The 20,440-nt window shown below is 38.8% G+C and overlaps 1 protein-coding gene across 3 annotated transcripts in view; it reads right to left on the minus strand.

Annotated features, from left to right (window-relative positions):
• The window catches only part of ARHGAP12 (Rho GTPase activating protein 12), a 120,435-nt gene extending 118,863 nt beyond the window's left edge, over nt 1-1,572 (minus strand). For all 3 annotated transcript variants that reach the window (XM_042991339.1, XM_042991338.1, XM_042991336.1), the window contains exon 1: nt 1,419-1,572. The gene's annotated coding sequence lies outside the window, so the exon portion shown is untranslated. The remainder of the gene's footprint in view (nt 1-1,418) is intronic.
• Between the last annotated feature and the right edge of the window lie 18,868 nt (nt 1,573-20,440).

Raw genomic sequence — 20,440 nt, forward strand, 5'->3', positions numbered from 1 at the left:
TTAGGCACTTCTCTGGGCTCCCAAATCCCTATTTTGAAACCTTTCCAAGCCATTTCAAAACAGAGAAAAAGAGAAAAATACTAGCACCAGCAGCCAGAATGTCTACTCAGACAAGAAAATGTACAGAAAGATGACCCATTCTGTAACACACCCTTCTACAGACCAGGGAAGGAACACTGGATACGGACAAATAAATAACAGCTCTAGGCCACCATTTCCCAACTTTTCAGTAGGAAACAGGCGTGGCCAGGGGCTAGATACTTTTTAACAACCTTCCACTGTAACACCGAGTCTTCCGAGGTCTCACCTTCAGAAGGGGTGGCAGAATCTGAACCAGAAGCCGAGTGACTCCTCGCTTGCTGCTCCTTCCTCCACATTTCCTCCCCTTTGGAATATGTGCATAAATGCTCAATAAAATCTGCTCATAGGTCATAATTAACTATAAAACAATTCGAGCGTTAGGTGCCTTTACCCATAATAAACACTTCACTTGGAACGGCATTAGAACTTTCCTAAAGCTATGCTTTAAACATTTTGCTTTAGCCTTTGCAAATGCATTTATAACCGCTGCTGCAGTCGAAGGAAAACATCGCAAGCCTCTAAAACTGAAGGCCGTTGAGTTTTTCTCAAAGGGTATGCTGACCCTGCGGACATTTCTTCTCAGAGGGTCTGCGGTAACTTAAGATCCAACACTTAAAGGACAGCCATTCTTGGAAGACAATCAACTGCGTTGAAACGGCAGGAGGGCAGCACGCTCATAAGAAGCATTTTTTTTTTTTTTTAATTCAAGGACTTTGAGGAGATTGCTCCCAGAAGAGCTAGAGTAGCAAGTGTCCATTCAACAGGGGCGGAGCACCTCTAAAGACTGCGGAGACCAAAGTGCCCAGTTTAAGGTCAGCAGTCGAGGGGAGGCCCCAGGTGGGCTGCCTGGATGGGCGGAGGGTTGCACACCCCACAGCAATTAGAGAGCGGGCACACGCAGCTGCAGAAGGCGAGGAAGGAGGGCGGCACCAGCCTGCCTCTTACACACACACACACACACACACACACACACACACACCCCGACGCCCTCCTTCCTAGGGGCGGGGCGGGCGGGCGCTGCCCTCACACAGGAAGTCAGGAAACCCGGGGGGCAGAGGAGCCACAACTTTAGAGCCATTTAAACCCTCTCGCCCACGTCAGCCAATGGGCTGGCCACGGCCCCCCTGCCCCCCGCGCCAACCTCGCGCCCCGCGCCGCGCCCCCTCCGCGAAGCTCCCGACCGCACCTCGCGCTCACCTCGGCGCCGACGCGCCTCCCGCACACACCTCCCCCTAACTCCGCCGCCCTCGGCGGGCACAGCCCCGGCCGCGGACGCCTTTGTGCAGCACCTCACCAACCTGCCCTCCGTCCGCGGGAACCTGTGTCCCCCACCTTACCGAGAGGACGGCGGCCTCGCGGGAGGCAGCTCCCTCTTGTACTAGCACGGGGTCTGCAGAACGCCCAGGCGAGCCCGAAGGGCGCTCACACCGCGGCGGCCGCGGCCAGCCCGTCCCCGCAGGCTGGTCTCCGAGGGAGGGTAAGTTCCAGGGCACGTCGGAGCGCGCCGGCGCGGGGGCGGGGCGGGGCTGGCGGCTCACGTGACGGCAGGGGGCGGGGCGGGGCTCACGTGACGACCCGGGCGGGCGCCGGGTGAATCGGCTGAGGTGGATCCGGGAGGAGGGGGGCGGTCCGAGGGACTGGCTGAGGGACTCGGGCTGGCGAGGTTGTTGCCTGCCAAGTGGGCGTAAGCACTTTGTAAACATGAAGTGGGAAACGTTGAGAGAAAACGCTCGGGCGAAAACGAGGGAAGGGCGAACGGGAAACGGAGGGAGCACTAGGGTGACAGGAATGGAGCCCAGGGAAAGACAGCGGGGCGGTGGGCCCTGCCCGCTCCCTTTCTCGGCCCACTGGCCTGCTGGGAGCTGCTGCCAGGCTTAGGTCAGTCGTCCACCGCCCCGGAAATCCCTCGGGGAGACTCGGAAAAAGTGCCACCAGCTACCTCCTGGGGACGAAATGGAACACTGGAGACAGTGAGTCCATTTACTGGGTCCATGAGGAGCTGTCCTTCGCTGGGGCCACCAGGGCAGATTGCTGCACCAGCTGTGCACACACACTCAGGGCTGAAGAGGGCCCTGGGGACCCGAGAACGGCCGCTCCGTGGTCAGGCTGCTGCAAAGCAGCATGACCCCTCGTTCAGCATTCAGCTGAATGCTGAAGCAGCCCAATGGCTGTCCATGGGGCCAGCTGTGTGCAAGCCCCGGGGCCACAGTGTCATTGGCCAAAGTCATCACTGTTTGCAGCGTTTGCACTTTGGCAGCACAGAATCCAGAAGTCAGAGGCACTAAAGGTTTTTCATGGTGATCCTATGGCAGGAGTTGTACTCGACAGAGAATCTGGAAAAGACACCTACCTAGCTTCTACCATTGTCCCTTCACACTTCTCGACCTCAGCTGTCAAAGGAGCGTGTTCACTGAACTCAAAGGCTCCTTCTTCTAGCCCTAAATTTAATGACTGTGAGGAAAACTGATCAGCATTATTAGGTCATAAGGAACCACTCATTCAGTAACCAATTGTTGTGTCTATTATGGTGCCGGGATTAAATTTTAACCATACCAGAATTAAAAAAAAAAAAAAAAAAAAAAAAGTGGGAGGATATGGTTGGAAAGTCACTCTCGGGAATTGGGCCTTTTCTGTTCTTCACCTCATACTTGAAGATGCCACTGTGTCTGGCTTCCTTATCATAAGCTGAATTCCCATTTGTTCTTTAATGACTACAGAGAACCCACTGGGTTATTGGCAAGATTTTAACAGCCATAGTTTTCCACCTTCTTATAAATTTAATGGGTGGGCGGCACTACAGTTTTAAAATATTTTCATTTTAGAAAGGAAAGACACTTTCTAAACAAGCCAGAGACTGTCTCTATCATTGCACTTTCCACCACCCCTTCCTTGACACTAATGGTTTTTCCTGTCTCCCTCAGTTTCTAACATGTTCTCTTTTCCATGCACTTATTCAGCATACAGAGTGTTGCTGCTGTATGCTTCCGAAACTTTTCCATAGAATCCCTTGTGATCTCTTTCTAGAACCAAAACAAGGACAGGCTACAAAAAGTAAACTGTGCCCTGATGGGAATGTGCTGATAACTTTATCTTCCCTACTCCCCAGACCTGAACTGGGCACCCTTGGTTTCAGCAAGAGAAAACTGAACAGTTTGCATGCTTGCTGATCTGCCTGTAACTTCTACTTCCTATTTCACAACATAATCTCAGATGATACCACAATGCCCACAGTATGCTGATCACTACCAACAGCAGATGGAGTCAGATAAAAAGAGCTCTCGCTCAAGTGTGTTGTTTGAGAAGAGCCTGATGGAGAGCTATGAAATCATTTGCAACACTGCGTCTAGTTAGTTTTTAAATAAGACTAGCAGCATATGTCTGGCTCCCGTGCTCAGGATCTCAACAGATCACTTTCAGGATATTGACATTTAACTGACTTCTAATGAGGTAGCATGAAGTTCCAAAATGTAGAGTTCAAATGTAAGCTCCACAAAGGCAGCGATTTGAGTTTGGTGTGTGTGTGTGTGTGTGTGTGTGTGTGTGTGTGTGTGTATCCAAAGTGCCTGAAAGTACTTGGCATGTGATAGATGCACAATAGATTTCTGTTGAAATGTACTCTGTAAATTGCTGAATATGCCCTGCTTTCTAATTCTGTAATAGGTAACCGACTTTTCATTTTGTATTTCTAAATGAAAAGGCATAAAATTATATCTGGCATCCCTGCTTTGGCTAGGTTCTAGAGAAACAGGAATTTGGCAGTCCCTATCAAAATTACAAATGCATACATATTCTGAACTCCAATTCACTTCTAGGGATTTATCCTGCAGATGTATTTCTATACATGAGAAATGATAAAGTATTTCTTATAATGTTGTTGAGAATAGCAAATGGTTGGGAATAACTAATTAAATTATGATAAATCCATACATTCAAACACTGTATGGCTATTAACAAAGAAAAGACAAAATTCTTTATGTTTTAATATCACAGTCTCCAAGTTTTTTTGTTAAATGAAAAAAAGCAGGAAAATGGTGCAAAATAATGTATTTCCTTGTATATGCATTAAACTAGGACAAACTAACTGTTGATGTATAAGAAATCTGTGGATGGAAGGCCTGAGAAAGATCCTTCACTGTATTCATATCTGAACTTTTTTTTTGTATCTAAACTTTTTGATATTCAAACCATGTGAGTGATTTAACTACTCAAAAATTTAAATTAAAATATTTAATTTTTTTCTGTTATCTTTATTTTGTTATTAAAACAGTCAGGCTTCACCTATTTTATCAAAGTTTACCTAATCAAATAAGCCTATCAGGTAAACTAGTACATAAATAAGGTAAACATTTTTTTTTAATTAATTAATTAATTTTTGAGAGAGAGCGAGAGAAAGAGCATGAGCTGGGGAGGGGCAGAGAGAGAGAGGGAGACAAGAATCCAAAGCAGGCTCCAGGCTCCAGGCTCCGAGCTGTCAACACAGAGCCCGATAACAGGGTTCGAACTCACAAACTGTGAGATCATGACCTGAGCCAAAGTCTGATACTCAACCGACTGAGCCACCCAGGCACCCCTATAAGGTAAACGTTTTAAAAAATCAGTTATTTTCATTAAGTTTTGATTGAACAATAACTGTACCTTACTGAAATAATTTAAGACCCAGGTACTATACTTACTTTGAAGTATGGTTACATCATATCAAATATATGTGTATTTTCAAAAGAACTTTATTTTTCTTGAAATAGAGCCTTATTTGGACATGTTTTAATGACTTGGATCCTCTAAATAAGTAATAAAATTAGAATTTTGTGGATCATTTATTCATCTCTTAATTAAAATTAAGAAAAAAATATTTGGGAAAAAAACACTGAAAGCATGTGTTTCTGTGTATATCTGTTAGTTTGCCCACTTTGTAATGTCAACTACCTTCTGTTTTCCAAAGATTACCTAGGTGCCCTGGAAATTACTTTGCCTACTGTGTTTCAGAATTTTATTATATTTATTCCTAGACTTAATTTCCAGAAATTTCAAAAAGAATTATAATCATAGACTACAGTAGCATTCAAGTTTACAAAACACCGTCTCCTTGAGGATTTTAAGGGCTTTGTTAATATATTCTTGTGAAATCTCAGTTTTCATAATATAAACTTACATGATAAGTGTTTTCACACTTTTTGTTAGAGACAAATTCAGGCATAAGTAATTAGGACTAAAAGGCAAACTGCCACCTCGAAATTTTTCCAAGATTGTATAGCCAGGGCTACCTAACACCAGAAAATTAGTAATTGGCTTTAACATTTAAACTATGTAATCAGCCAATCAATAATTAAAGGTATATTTTAATTTGTTCTGCTTATATCCTTTAAATTATATATGCAGCCATTTAAACTTTATAACTCAGATATAGGCACTAAGAAATCACCTTAAAATTAATAAAAAGCAATGACCAATAACTCATTATTGAAGTCTATTTACACTACATGAAAACCTTTAGTATTTGTCATAATTAAGCAGTAGTACAATGTTTCAGTGTGAAACACAGGTAATATAGAAATAATATTTCTTGATTTAAAAGTGGAGATACTACTCTAACTTTGGGAATAAGGCAAAAATATCTGCTTTCACCACCTTGAGTCAACATTGTACTGGCGGTTGTACCGAGTATCTGGCAATAAGTAAATTTGTAGATAAAACTTTATGTATGTTTATACAATTTGGTACAGTAGATAAAACACCCAAACAAATCACATTACTGAAATCCATATGATTGGATGGAAGGATTAAAGAAGATAGCCCCAAACTTGGCATTTGGTAGGTGGTCAGTAAATGATAAAGTTGAAGTTCTGTGGAGTTTTTCAACTCTTTGTAAAAGAGTAATTTGTTATAAAATTGTGGAAATTAGACCTTTACAGATTTACACAGGCAAGGGATGAAAATATACTTTTCTTAGTTTAGGTTCCTCCAGAAACTGACCTTGAGGCAAGGATTAAAGTGCAGATAGTTTATTTGGGAGGGGATGGAAGAAGCAGGGGAGTGAGGAAAGGAGGCAGAGAAGAGGGAAATTAGTAAAGGATGCGTACAGTGGGTAGTCGGAGGTTAACCCCACCAGGGAAATTCTGGGAACCGAGCAACAATAACTTCTCTTCTATTTTCAATAACAGCCCTAAGTGTGAATTTGTGAAATTTTCTAAATACATGCGCAAGATGGAACTAACCATCATGATCATATTTTCCGAAAGATGCTAGATGAATTCTCCAACTCCATGGTAGCGGGGGCCCTATACTCCTTTAGGTGAGCATGTGAAATTTGCATTGCTTTCAGTGTATGTCTACCAATTCAGTCTTATAGTTGTGTATAATAATGGTTTGAAGAGTCAATCCTGGAGGATTTTCTCTGTCCCATACTTAAGAAGAAACGTTTGGGGGCACGTGGGTGGCTCAGTCGGTTAAGCGTCCGACTTCGGCTCAGGTCATGATCTTGCGGTCCCTGAGTTCAAGCCCCGCGTCAGGTTCTGTGCTGCCAGCTCAGAGCCTGGAGCCTGTTTCAGATTCTGTGTCTCCCTCTCTCTGACCCTCCCCCATTCATGCTCTGTCTCTCTCTGTCTCAAAAATAAATAAACATTAAAAAAAAATTTAAAAAAAAAAGAAGAAACGTTTGTTTTTGTGTGGCCAGAATTATGTTAAAAATATTAGAATATTAAAATGCATATTGTCATCTTTATTGCTCCATGAAGTTTAACTTTATCATTTCCCAGTATGAATCCAAATGTGATGATGTGACTACAAAACCGTAAGTCAGATTAATTATAAATCAGATATCTGGCAATACAGACTACCCAAATAGCCGAGAACCAAGAAATTTTTTTTTTTTTAAAGCAGAGCTCAGAACAGAATTCATGCACAAAATTTACTCAATCCGAAATTCTATGTTTAATGGGCTGGTTATTCTCCATACCCAGCCACCATCCCTGGATTCATTCTCCACCCCTTGGTGTCCTGCGTTTTGCCCTGGAGGCCAATCCCTTGGAATTGTATCAAAACCAGGCTCCCTTGCCCTGTTGGTTTTTGGTTGGGAGGCAGTGACAGAAGATAGAAGGTGGAAAGAGAGAAAGGGCCAGGATATTTATTCCTCTCCATGCCCTGCCTTTCCAAGATCCTGGTGGTGGGGAAGCTGCTCACCTCTGCACATGCGACTCCCTTTAAGAACTCTTCTCTCACAGTTCCTGCTCTGTACAGGCACTGGAGCATTAATCGGGCTTTCCTCCTCCACCTAGAGGTCTGGATGGTGGAATGACTCCTGGTTGTACTAATCTCTGAGTGCCTCACCACCCTCTTGTTGGTTCCTTTAACCCTACCCACACCTCTGTGAATAGTGCCATCATTAAATTAACTTCCGTTAAATTCATTTAAGTGGACCTTTTCCTGATAGGTCCCTGACTGACACATTTGATTAAACATGTGCCTGAGGAACAGTTTAGCCTTTGATAATTTTGATAATTTGTCCCACTGAAATTAGAAGGATTCCTAGTGACACTCCAGCAAAAAAAGAATAACCAATACCCTGAGGGCAGGTGAAATGAAAGGAGAAAAACACTCTATCAGAAAAGCAGCAGCAAATGCTTGAGCCGAGTTTTGAAAACATTTAGTAAAGGCATTTCAAGAACCCTCAAGGTCATTGAACTTTTCCTGCTGTTCATTTTAATGAGTCTAAGTGCTCCTCAGTAGTTGAGGCTTCACGGTAATCCCAAAAGATATTTTAAACTTCCCCGAAAGTAAGATTTTTAAAATATACATAAAAATCTGCTGCTGATTATCTAATCATTGGAACCGAGGGAAGAGAGGGACAGAACATCAGCCTACCACATACAAACACTCCACAGGCAGGTTTTTACATGTTACAGTTTGCATAAACTGCTGGCACACATAAAAAAACAGCCCGTTACCACAAGATGCTGGCTAATGCTTAAAGTATTCAGATTTGTTTTTGTAAATTTGAGTTTCTAGACTTCAAAAAAATTGATAAAACTGCATTCTTATTTCTACTTTGATATTATTTTAATTTCTAAAAATACAATAGGCAACATCATTTATCAATCAGTGTTCACTAGATGAAATAAATTTTAAGAGATGACTTATATCTTAATATAGCAATCTATCTAGTTAAGAAAAATACTACTAATTCTTTAGACCAACTTTGCATAGTTATTAAAGAACTTCAATGATTAAAATTATTGAAGTTTTTGAAGGGGGTAAAATAAAATTTCAATTTTCAGGGAACACTGTACTACATCTGTTGATATTATCATGACAGCATTTAAGTAGCTGTCATGGTAACCACGATTTAATCCTCCATTAGTGTCTTGGAACATTCAGGCACCCCAGGAAGAGAGGAGGGTGGGTGATTCAGCAGGCAGCACACCCCTGTCCTTGTGAGTCACGAAAATACCAATGTTCTCACTCAGCATAGAAGATGTAAAATGCAGCCACTACATGATCTGTGACAGTTTCCACAAGAGCAAGGTGTTGGTTTCCTTAAATATCCCTGTCGTCTATTTTCATGGATTTTGAGACATTTTCACTTTGTGCTCATGTGCAGCCTTTATGTCTCTTCCTTTTGTTTTTAGGCAATTCAAAACATATTCTTCACTTTCTTTTGGGTGCAAGGCCAGTGAGAAAGTAAAACAGTTCTTTTTGCTGCCTTACCAGTTTTGTTTGAAAGCAAGAAAAGGGGGGCTCCTAGGTGGCTCAGTCGTTTGTGTGTGTAACTCTTGATTTTGGTTCAGGTCATAATCTCATGGTTGTGAGACAGAGGTCACACGGCAGGATCTGCACTGGGTGTGGAACCTGCTTAAGATTCTGTCTCCCTCTCCTCCTGCCCCTTCCCTGCTCATGCTCGCTCTCTCTCTCTCTCTCTCTTTTTTAAAAAAAAGTTCTTGCCACGTAGAACTTTCTTACTGTGTTTTTCATTTAATTAACTCATACTATTTCATGTGTGTGTGTTTATGTGCATGCACGGAATGAAAGAAGACAGATTCTTGTGTATCTAAATATATATTAAATCCTACTTAAGTTGGGGGAAAATATATAAAAGAAAGCAAAAGTTCTTTAATATTTAAAGAAATTGGGGGGAGGGGGAAGATACTCTCTCTCTTGATTTTACAGTTTGTCTCCTCTCTATCTAAGCATGTAGCTTCATGAGCAACACTTACAAGTTTGAACTCTGGATCATTAGATGTATCTACTAATACAGGGGCGCCTGGATGGCTCAGTTGGTTGAGCGTCTGTCTGACTCTTGGTTTCAGCTCAGGTCATATCTCATGGTTTGTGAGTTCGAGCCCCACATCAGGCTCTGTACTGACAGTGCGGGACCTGCTTGACATTCTCTCTCCCTCTCTCTGCCCTTCCCCTGGTCACTCTTCTCTGTGTCTCAAAAATAAATAAACTGTAAAAAAAAAAAAAAGTATCTACTAATACAATTCCCCTTAGCTTCACACAAATAAATCAACTTGCCTGTTTTCCCAGTGTTTGATGAAGATGCTTCTCTGATGTACTGATATGCAATTTCCTCATTGCAACCTGCATTATTTCCATAGAGAGTTAACACATTCACTTAACTGATCACCTGAAAAGAGGGGTGTAGCCTCTTAAATCACAAGGATTCCAGAGCCCTCTTCCTTAGTGTAACAAATTTATTTCTTCTGATATTAATCAAACTGTTGAAACCAAATTGAATGCTCTCTGTCAAACTGGTTCCACTTCATTTCAGTGACCTTTGTCCTCTTGTGTTTACAGCAGCACACAAGCTAAAAAGATGCTTCGGTTTGATTAAAACCTGCTCTTTGATGCCTATTTCTTAAGCTTTTAGACATAAAATATTTTATCTTTAAATAAACTCACAGTCTTTTGTCAGAGAACTTTATATACATATTTTAGCCTATTTGAAGCACTTGGTGTGTTTTTTTTGTTTTTTGTTTTTAAAGTAGTCTCCACGCCCAACGTGGGGCTTGAACTCATGATCCTGAGATCAAGAGTTGCATGCTCTACCCACTGAACCAGCCAGGGTCCCCCTGAAGTAATTATTTTTACTGTGAACAGAAATTTAGCTCTTAGGGGGCACCTGGGTAGCTCAGTAGGTTGAGCATCAGACACTCGAGTTCAACTCAGATCATGATCCACTGGCTCCACTGGGTCCTGTGACTCAGGGTCATGGGATCCAGTGGCTCCACACTCAGCATGGAGCCTGCTTGCGATTCTCTTTCTTTCTCTCTCTCTCTCTCTGCCCCTGCCCCCACGCTCGCGTGCACACATGCTCTCTCTGTCTCTTAAAAAAATTAGCTCTCAGAATAAAGAGGGAGCTTGAAACACTTCTATTAAAGATGATGCATAGTAACTTTCTACCCACTAGATGAAGAGGGAGGTGCTAGAAAGATATCTGGAGGAAACTCAGGACCCCCACTCTAGCATGCAAGTTCTGTCTTTAATTAGCATTGTCACTTTATTCAAGTGTCATCTTGGCTGAAACCTCTCAGAGACTTGGTTTCTTCCTCTGTCAAAGGAGAGAGTTAGCTGTGATGATTCCATGACCCTATCCATTCCCAATATTCCTTGATTCTCTTTATGATCTCAAGATACTTGACAAAGGAGATCATTTTTGAGTCTTGACTTAGGTTTTAAAATAACATTTACTGAAATATAGTAATACTTAATGCTATTCCTTTCAACCTCAAAGATTTTTCTTTTGTAATCCTTAAAATATCCATTGGATAAGAGGAACTATGATTATCTGGGTGTTTCATATAGGGAATTTAGGCTGTTTCAAGTCACTGTCAGCATTAGAGTCCTATTTACTGGTCTTAAGCCCTGTCATTGCCAGGAGGAGGAATGTTCTTAGAGCCTGGGTCTGGATAGTCACCTATGCAGGGAAAAGTTCAGCTCATCCACTGCCACTTCAGAGACAGGACTCTGTATTTATGCCCCCTTTCAGTACTTGCTCTAGTTGTATCCATATAAGAAAAATTATATATGAAGTGCCAGCCTCCCAGGAAGTGGCTACAGAATAAAGGATAATAACTTGGTTCCAAGCTAAGTTAAATTAAATTATGTCTAAGTAAATCATTTTAAAAGACCCTGGAATGGCAACATTTTGTGGAACCACCATGGCTCCACAGTGACTTATATGACGTGTATTTCTGGTGTTATATAACATGTAAACATGATATTTGAAAAGTGGTCAAAACTTATTAGAATGCAGTTTTTGAGCGAGTACCGGCTTAAGTAAAGAAGAGAGCGATTTCACCACGGTAACATGGACTTTTATTTCACTGGTACAGCAGACGGAAATATATCACAGGAAATATATATCTTTCCTGCCCTTCCTGGATTTCTCTTCACATTGCAGTTCCAATGCTGCCTCTGAAAAGACTTAAAAGGGGAAGAATTCCACAGTGTTGCATACAGAAGGCCTTTCTCTAGATAGTGCTTCTTAGTTCTCTTTGTAAACGGAGATTACAGAGACCCCAAGAGATGAACAAAGGACATAAGATGATCAAAGGATGAACAATTAATAAAAGAGGAAATTCAACTGTTTAGCAAACAGTGGGAAAAGGTTCCATCTCACTACTAATCAAGGATATGCAAATTAAAGCACTAGTAAGAGGCCATTTAGTAAAGTGTTTGGTTGCTTGTTTTTTATAATACTCAGCAACGACATTAGTGTGAAAGCTGCATTCTTGCACACTGCGATTAGCTGTGTAAACTGATTTAGCTCTATTGAAAAGAAAATTGGCAGTGATACAAATGAAAATTAAAGCATTAAAATATTTTATCATTGTTGAACTAGTGATTTCACTCTTGGGAATCCTTTCTAAGAAAGTTTAAATATGGAAAATATTTTGTATACACCAACATGTTTATCACCGTGCTATTTGTTAAATCAAAAAGGAGAAACTAAATAAATATCTAATAATAGGCTAATTAAAGTATGGCTTATCCTTACCAAAGCATTATGAAGCAATTAAAATTATTTTAGGGGTGCCTGGATGGCTTCATCTGTTAAGCGTCTGACTTCAGCTCAGGTCATGATCTCACGGTTTGTGGGTTCGAGCCCTGCATCAGGCTCTGTGCTGACAGCTCAGAGCCTAGAGCCTGCTTCAGATTCTGTGTCTCCCTCTCTGTCTGCCCCTCCCCCATTCATGGTCTGTCTCTCTCTGTCTCTCAAAAATAAATAAAATGTTAAAAAAAATTTTAAAACAAATAAATGAACATTAAAAATTTTTAAATATTCCTTTAAATAAAATAAAAATAAAATAATTTTATTGTTTCTAATCACATAGGAAAATACATACGTTATCATGCAATGTAAGAAATCAGTTCATGAAAAACATGAAACAATCATGAAAACAGATTTTTTCAAAAGACAAAAATAAACTTATTTCCGGAAAAAAACAATGGAAGAAAATACACTAAAATGTTAATAGCAATTGTCTTCAGATTGGTAACTCTTTACTTTTCTTCATTCTTAATGTTTTTATATTCATCACTTATAATGTAGACAAAAATGTACTTAAAAAAGGATAAGAGCTTTTTATCATAGCCCCCTTTAAAAAAGCATTGTCTAAACAAAAAACTGAATTCCCTGGATTGCATCTCTTCTCACTGTTATCTTGGTCTTTTTTCTTTATATACCATCTTTACCTACGTTAAATAGATAATTGATCTATTTCTCAAAACACCAACAGCAAAATGTTCCTAACAGTTTCCTTAGAAATTTTGTATGATTGTGTTCCAATAAACAACTTCATTTAGATTCTTTTCAGTTTCCTTTGAACTCTATATTGTTATTTTTCAAAATGAAAGAAAGGAAAATAGTAAAAACAATGATAAAAGTTAGTACTATTTAGTCTTCAAAAAGAGCAGCCTGGCCTTTATCACAGGAATATTCAGTACTTAGAAAAAGGAACCCAGAGGAGAAGAAAATGACAGATATCCAGTGGGGGAAAAGTCTTTTGAAAGGAAACCTGCCAACGTGTAGAATTGTACAGTAATTTTGCACTATAACACACTGGGAATTATTTGCATGAGATGGTGTAGCATTGGGTTGGATTTGTATGATACCACCCAAAACCAAAACCAAGAAGGAATATTCAGTTAAACAGATTTTGATAGACTCGTGAGGTGTCAGCCAGATTCCCCATCAAGCCATGGTGCTGGGGAAGAGAAATGGTCTCCAGGTTTCCTGAGCAGCTCCTGCAGATTCCTTTCTCCCTCCCTTTTCTTCGAATGCTCTGAACTTATGACTTTTTTTTTTTAATGCGGTTATTTATCTATTTCAAGTAAACTCTACACCCAATGTGGGGCTCAAACTTACAGCCTCAAGATCAAGAGTCTCACGCTCTACTGACTGAGCTAGCCAGGCATCCCTCAATTTGTGACTTCTGTTAGGAATATACAGTGTCTTTTTGGTGCTGAATTTGAGAAACTCTACTTGAAAATCAACAACTTCTCCACTCTATCAGCTTTTCTTTCCTATGTGATTCTAAAAACAAACAAAAAAATATAACAATGCCACAACTTGTTTTCTTCTTAAATTTTACACTAATAAATTAAAGATGAATGATATGATCCCTTTTATGATGGTGGTTGTTAGCTTTTAGCATGCCAGACTTAGCAACTCATTATTTATCCTCTTCTCCTGGGACTCATCATTTTTCCTACATTACCACATTGCAAGCTCATAGCCCTTTAACGCTCACGCCCTTGTGTACATTCCATTCGTCCTGCTCACCCATTATGGATTATTGCCATCTGGTGGAAAAACAGGGTGGACTACCAGATGGGAGTTTTGAAATATCCGGAAGTAAAGTGAAATACTTTTCATCAGGGGAAAATATGCAGTTATTTCTCTCATGCATATTCTGGGGTTCTAAATCAATGAGCATTTTCCTTTTCCATTTCACTTGGGGGAGTATACAATAGGTTCAGCTGCTGAATAGATGAAAAAAATTGACTTTCTATAACAATCACCCAAGAATAGTACTTGTGAAAAAGTTGGGCCACATTTTTAACCCTAGTACTATAAAACAAACACGACAACACAAAATGAAGCTAAATGTCTCAATTGCCTTTCCCTTTGCCAGGGAGAAATGCACTATGAGATATTTTCCACTTCTAAATTCTGTAATAGCACATTTGAGTCACTGGGCAACTTTCAAGTGTATTAGTTCTTTAAATGAGTTTTATTCATATTCAGAATTTAGCATAGTCTTCAAAGTGACAGGATGAATATAATTCTAGAATAATGAGGAGTTTCTCTTTCCCAGTTGTCATAAAATTTACTAAGATTATCACAATCTTTAAAAATTGAAATTAAACAGGATGGCAGGCCTGAGCTCCTCAAAAATGCCAACATCATAAATAACAGAAAATAGCAGGGGGATTGTTTCAGACAAAAGAGATTAATGAGACTATAATTACCAAATTCAGTGAGTAATTTTTGATTGGATTGTGATTGTGGAAAGAGAAAAGGATAATTAGAGAAATTCGAATATGGGCTATGTATTACCTAATATTACTGTATTGGTATTAAATTTCTTTTTTTTAATTTTTTTAATGTTTGTTTTTGAGGGAGACAAACACACACACACACACACACACACACACACACACACACACACAGCACGAGTTGGGGAGGGGCAGAGAGAGAGGGAGACACAGAACACCAAGCAGGCTTTGGCTCTGAGCTGTCAGCACAGAGCCCAACACAGGGCTCAAACCCATGAATCATGAGATTATGACCTGAGCTGAAGTTGGATGCTTAACCAACTGAGTCACCCAGGAACCCTTATTAAATTTCTTAGGTAGAATAATACTATTGTGGTTATGTATGAGAATATCCTTTCCTTGAAAGATAAAGGATAAATATTTAGGTGTGAAACTGACTTTCAATTTATTTACAGAGATAAAGCATATGCAGTAGAATATTAATTTTTGATTCTAGGTGAAAGCTTATGGATTTTCATTTTTCAAGTTTTTTCAAATTCTCCAAAAAAGGGTTCACATTTTTCAAAATCAAAAGTTGGGAGAGAAAAAACACAAAACTGAAGAGAATATTATTTTAAAAAACCTTAAAGGGGGCAGTATTTCTTTATCAGCACATAATACAAAATGTCAGTGATACACAGTGGATATTTGACTGAGTGTATTACTCTCATTATAGGCCTCTTTGTCTTATTAGTAGATGTCAGACTGTCAGTAAAGTCATTTAGTAGAACCAAAAAGCACCAAGTGGTTTTTTCTTCCAACCATGATGGAACAAGAATCGGACTTACCCTCTTACCTCAAATAAGAAATTGGACAAAGTATATGAAACATTGGTTCACAGATATTGGACGACAGAAAGCTCAGGACAGTGTTCCCTAAGGGAAGGAAAACAAATGAGGTTAGCCCTACCATTGTCTCAGCTTACTGTTCTATACTTTCCAGGCCATAGCTCAAAGAGGGATAAACTGAAACAGAGCCTGAGTGAAGAAAGAGAGTTGAAATGACAGAATTGAGGTGAAGGTGGTTAGAATTTGCAGGGTGAAGTACTGGAGAAGAAAGAATTATATAGAAAGAGAACTACAGGGAACTGCAGAGGGTTCCTCTCAGGTCTCCAGCTGAGTATTGATCAGCACACACCTGAGAGGAAACTCCTTGAGGCTAGAAAAAAACCCACCTGAAGGAAAAAGGCAGAATGATCTTCAGAGATCAAACAGGGTTGGGAATGGTTATTGTTTCCACTAGCCAGAATGAAAACCTCATAATTATTAGACATTAAATAGAATGCTCAGAAGGGTATTGCTTTAGGAGAAAAGCCAAATTAGCTTTAGAGTAAAGGCTGTTTTGGTTCTACCTTGCAAGTGTAAAAGTAAGCATTGACAGGATCAGACGGTTTCAGGTTTTACTAGATTGCATCCCAGGGCAAAGCTCAAAAGTATTTAAGAGAATTAAAAAAAAAATCCAGCACCTAACAATGTAAAATCCACAAAGTCTCCCATTTAAACAAAATTATAACATAAAAAGAAACAGGGAAATACAACCCATAGTGAGAGGAAAAATCAATCAATAGAAAGAAGCAGACTCACATATGGAGCACATGATAGAAGTGGGAGAAAAGGACATTAAAACTGTTATTATAAATATTCTACATATTTTAAAGAAGCATTTCAAAGAGATATATAAAAGATATAACCCATATAAACTTCCAAATATGGAAAATACAAAAAATTATACCGGATGGGATTAGCAGCAGATCAGACACCACAGAAGAAAAGATTAGTGAATTTGAAGACAAAGCAAAAAAAAAAAAAAACCTATCCAAAATAAAAAACAAAGGGAAGAGAGATTGGATATGAAAATGAACACAGTTCAGTTCAGTGAGCTGTGGGACAACATCAAGCAACTTAATATACATGTGATTACAGTCGCAGAAGAAGAGAATGTGATATGGGAGAGTGGAAGCAGAAAGACTATTTAAAGAATAATGACCAAACATTTTCTATATGTAATGAAAAGTATACATCTACAAGATCTATGTAGCTCAATGAAGCCCAAGAACAAGAAACATGATGCAGTTTATAAGACCTTATAATTAAATTGCTTAAAACTACTGATAAAGAGAAAAAAGAATCTTAAAAGCAGCCAGAGAAAACTGACATTAAGTACACAAACATCTCATTGGAAACAATACAAACCAGAAAAGAATAAAGTAATATCCTAAAAGTAATGAAACTAAAAAATAGCCAACCTAGAATTATTTACTTGGTGAAAATATTTTTCACAATGAAGGTAAAATAAAGACATTTGGAGGCATATAAATGTTGAAAGAATTCATCACCAGATGACCAACACCAAGATATGTGAAAGTCCTTCAGGCAGATGGAAATGAAACCACATAAGAAGTCCTTCAGGCAGAGGGAAGTGAAACCACATAAAAATTTGGATGAACAAAAAGGAATGAAGAGCACAGGCTATGGTAAATATGTGAGTAAATAGTTTTTACTCTTTTTTTTAAGTTTATTTCTTTATTTTGACAGAGAGGAGTTGAGGGGCAGAGAGAGAGAGAGAGAGAGAGAGAGAGAGAGAGAGAGAGAGAATATCCCTAACAGGCTCTGCATTGTCAGCACTGAACCCAACGTGGGTCTTGATCTCACCAACCATGAGATCATGATCTGAGCCTAAATCAAGAGTTGGATGCTTAACTGACTGAGCCACTCAGGTGCCCCCTATTTTGTATTCTTTAAAGAAAAAATAGTAAAAGTGAATTTTGGTGTTTAGTACATATTTACATGTAAAATGAATAACTAATACTGGAAAAATTGAGAAAAAAGAAATTTACATAAATTATTGTCAGATTCTTAAATTTATGTGAAATTCTATTTGAAGGTAGGTTGTGAGAAGTTAAAGATATAAATTGTAACCCTTAATAGGAAACACTAAAAATATTTTAGATGTTATAATTTATATATATGAATATGTACATGTATTACATATATAATATATATGTTAATTATTAATTTTCCTTGTGATTTATTCTTTAACCCATTGGTTGTTTAAAAGTGTGCTGTTAAATTTCCAAATATGTGTAAATCTTCCCGTTTTCCTTCTACTATTAATGTCTCATTTTATTCCCTTGTATTCAGAAAACATACTTTGTATAATTTCAAACTTCTTGAAGTTTTTAAGACTTCTTTTGTGGCCTAACATGTAATCTGTTCTGGGGAATGTTCCATGTACATGTGAGAAGGTATATTCTTTTGCTGGATGGATTGTTCTGCATACATCTCTTTATTACAATTGGTTTGTATTGTCGTTCAAGTCCTCTGTTTTGTTATTTACCTTCTGCCTGGTTTTTCCATCCATTGTTAAAAATGAGGTATTGAAAGCTCCTAGTATTTTTGTGTTGCTATTATTCCTTTCAAGTCTGTCAATGTTTGTTTCTTGTATTTAAGAGCTCTGATGTTAGGTGGAGATATATATATATATATATTTTTTCATTATATCTTTCTGGTGAATTGACCCTTTATTATATAATGTCCTTTGTCTCTTGTGAGTTTTTGACTGAAATTATATTTTGTCTAATATAAGCATGCTACCCCTGCTGTCTTTTGGTTAGCATTTGTGTGGAATATCTTTTTTCCATCCTTTCACTTTCAGCCTGTGCATGTCATTAGATCTCTGTGAGTCTCTTGTGGACAGTGTGTAAGTTTTTTATCCATTCAGCCAGTATATGTCATTTAATTGTGGTTTGATACTTTCACATTTAAATAGTTACTGATAGGGAATGACTTAATATTGCCATTTTGTTCATTATTTTCTGAATGTCTGAACCTATCCCTCTTTTACTTCCTTTCTTTGTGCTCCATTTATTTTTTGCAGTGGCATGCTTTGTCATTTATTTTCTTTTTTGTTAGAAGGGGGTTGGGTTTTTATCGTTTTTTAGGTTATGCTTTTGTGAAAAAAAGTTTTACTTTTTAGAGCATTTTTAGGTTCATAGCAAAATTGAGGGGAAACTACAGAGCATTCCCATATACTCCTGTCCCCACACAGGCGAAAGTTACCCTACAATTGACATCTTGTGCCACAGTGGTACATTGTTACAGTTGATAAACCTACATTGATATATTGTCATCCAAAGGCCATATTCACATTAGGGATCGTTATTGGTGCTGCAAATTCTGAGTTGTACATTGGGCATGTACAATGACATGTATCCACCAATATAGTATCATACAGAATAGTTTCATTGCCCTAGACGTCCTCTATTCTCTATTCATCCCACTCTCCCCCACTAACTCTTGGTTACCACTAATTTTTTCACTGACTCCATACTTTGGCCTTTTCAAGAATGTCATATACATGGAATCATAGTTTGTAACCTTTTAAGCTAGCTTCTTTCACTTAGTATTATGCACTTAAGTTTCCTTCATGTCTTTCCAAGTCTTGATAGCTCATTTCTTTTCAGCACTGAATAATATTACATTGTCTGGATACACTACAGTTTATTTATCTATTCACCTACTGAAGGAAAATGTTGGTTGCTTTTGAGTTTTGGCAGTTATGCGTAAAGTTGCTATAAATATCTGTGTGTAGGTTTTTGTGTGAACATAAATTTTCAATACCAAGGAGCGATTGTTATGTCATATGGTAAGAGTGTGTTTAGTTTTGTAAGAAACTGCCAAACTGTCTTCCAAAGTGGCTGAATCACTTTACATTCCCATCAGAAATAAATGAGAGCTCCTGTTGCTGCACATCCTTGTCAGTATATGGTGTCAGTTTTTTTGGCCATTCTAACAGGAATGTAGTGGTGTCTCACTGTTGTTTTAATTTGCAGTTCCCTAATGATGTATAATGCTGAACATCTTTTCATATACTTACACTTACCTGACATCTGTTTAATTTCTTTGGTGAGTGTCTGTTCAGGTCTTTAGCCTATTTTTTAAATCAAGTTTTTGTTTCCTAGTGTTGTGTTCTAAGAGTTCTTTGTATGGGGTTCCTGGCTGGCTCAGTCAGTGGAGCCTGGGACTCTTGATCTCAGGGTCATGAGTTCAATTATCACATTGTGTGTGGAGTCTACTTAAAATAATTTTTTTTTAAAAGAGCTCTTTGTATGTTCTGGATAATAGTCCTTGATCTTATATGTCTTTTGCAAATATTTTTTTCCCAGTCTGTCCCTTGTTTGCCCATTCTCTTCACATTGTGTTACACAGAGCAGAAATTTTTTTAATGTTTATTTATTTTGAGAGAGAGAGTGAGTGAGGGGCAGAGAGAGAGAGAGAGAGGGAGAGAGAGAGTATCCCAAGCAGGCTCCATGCTATCACTGCAGAGCCCAATATGGGGCTCCATCTCATGAACCGTGAGATGATGGCCTGAGCCAAAATCAAGAGCCAGATGCTTAACAAGTTAAGCCACCCAGATGCTTTCACAGAGCAGAAATTTTTAATTTTAATGAAGTCAATTATTTCTTTCATGGATTGTGTTTTGCTGTTACATTTGAAAAGTCATTGGCATACTAATACTAAAGATCATCTGGATTTTCTATATTATCTTCTAGGAGTTTTATAGTTCTCAATTTTGCATTTAGTTCTATGATTCATTCTGAGTTTTTGTGAAGGATGTGAGGTCTGTCTAGATCCTTTTATTTGCATGTAGATATCCAGTTTTTCCACCTCTATTTGTTGAAAAGACAGTTTGTCTGCATTGTGTTACCTTTGCTCCTTAGTGAAAGATTAGTTAACTATATTTTTGTGAGTATATCTCTGGGCTCTCCATTCTGCACATCCCCCTGCCCACCTCCCCTCTAGCACCCTTAGTTTATTCTCTATAG

This window comes from Panthera tigris, chromosome B4, assembly GCF_018350195.1.
Source record: "Panthera tigris isolate Pti1 chromosome B4, P.tigris_Pti1_mat1.1, whole genome shotgun sequence".
Lineage (NCBI taxonomy): Eukaryota > Metazoa > Chordata > Mammalia > Carnivora > Felidae > Panthera > Panthera tigris.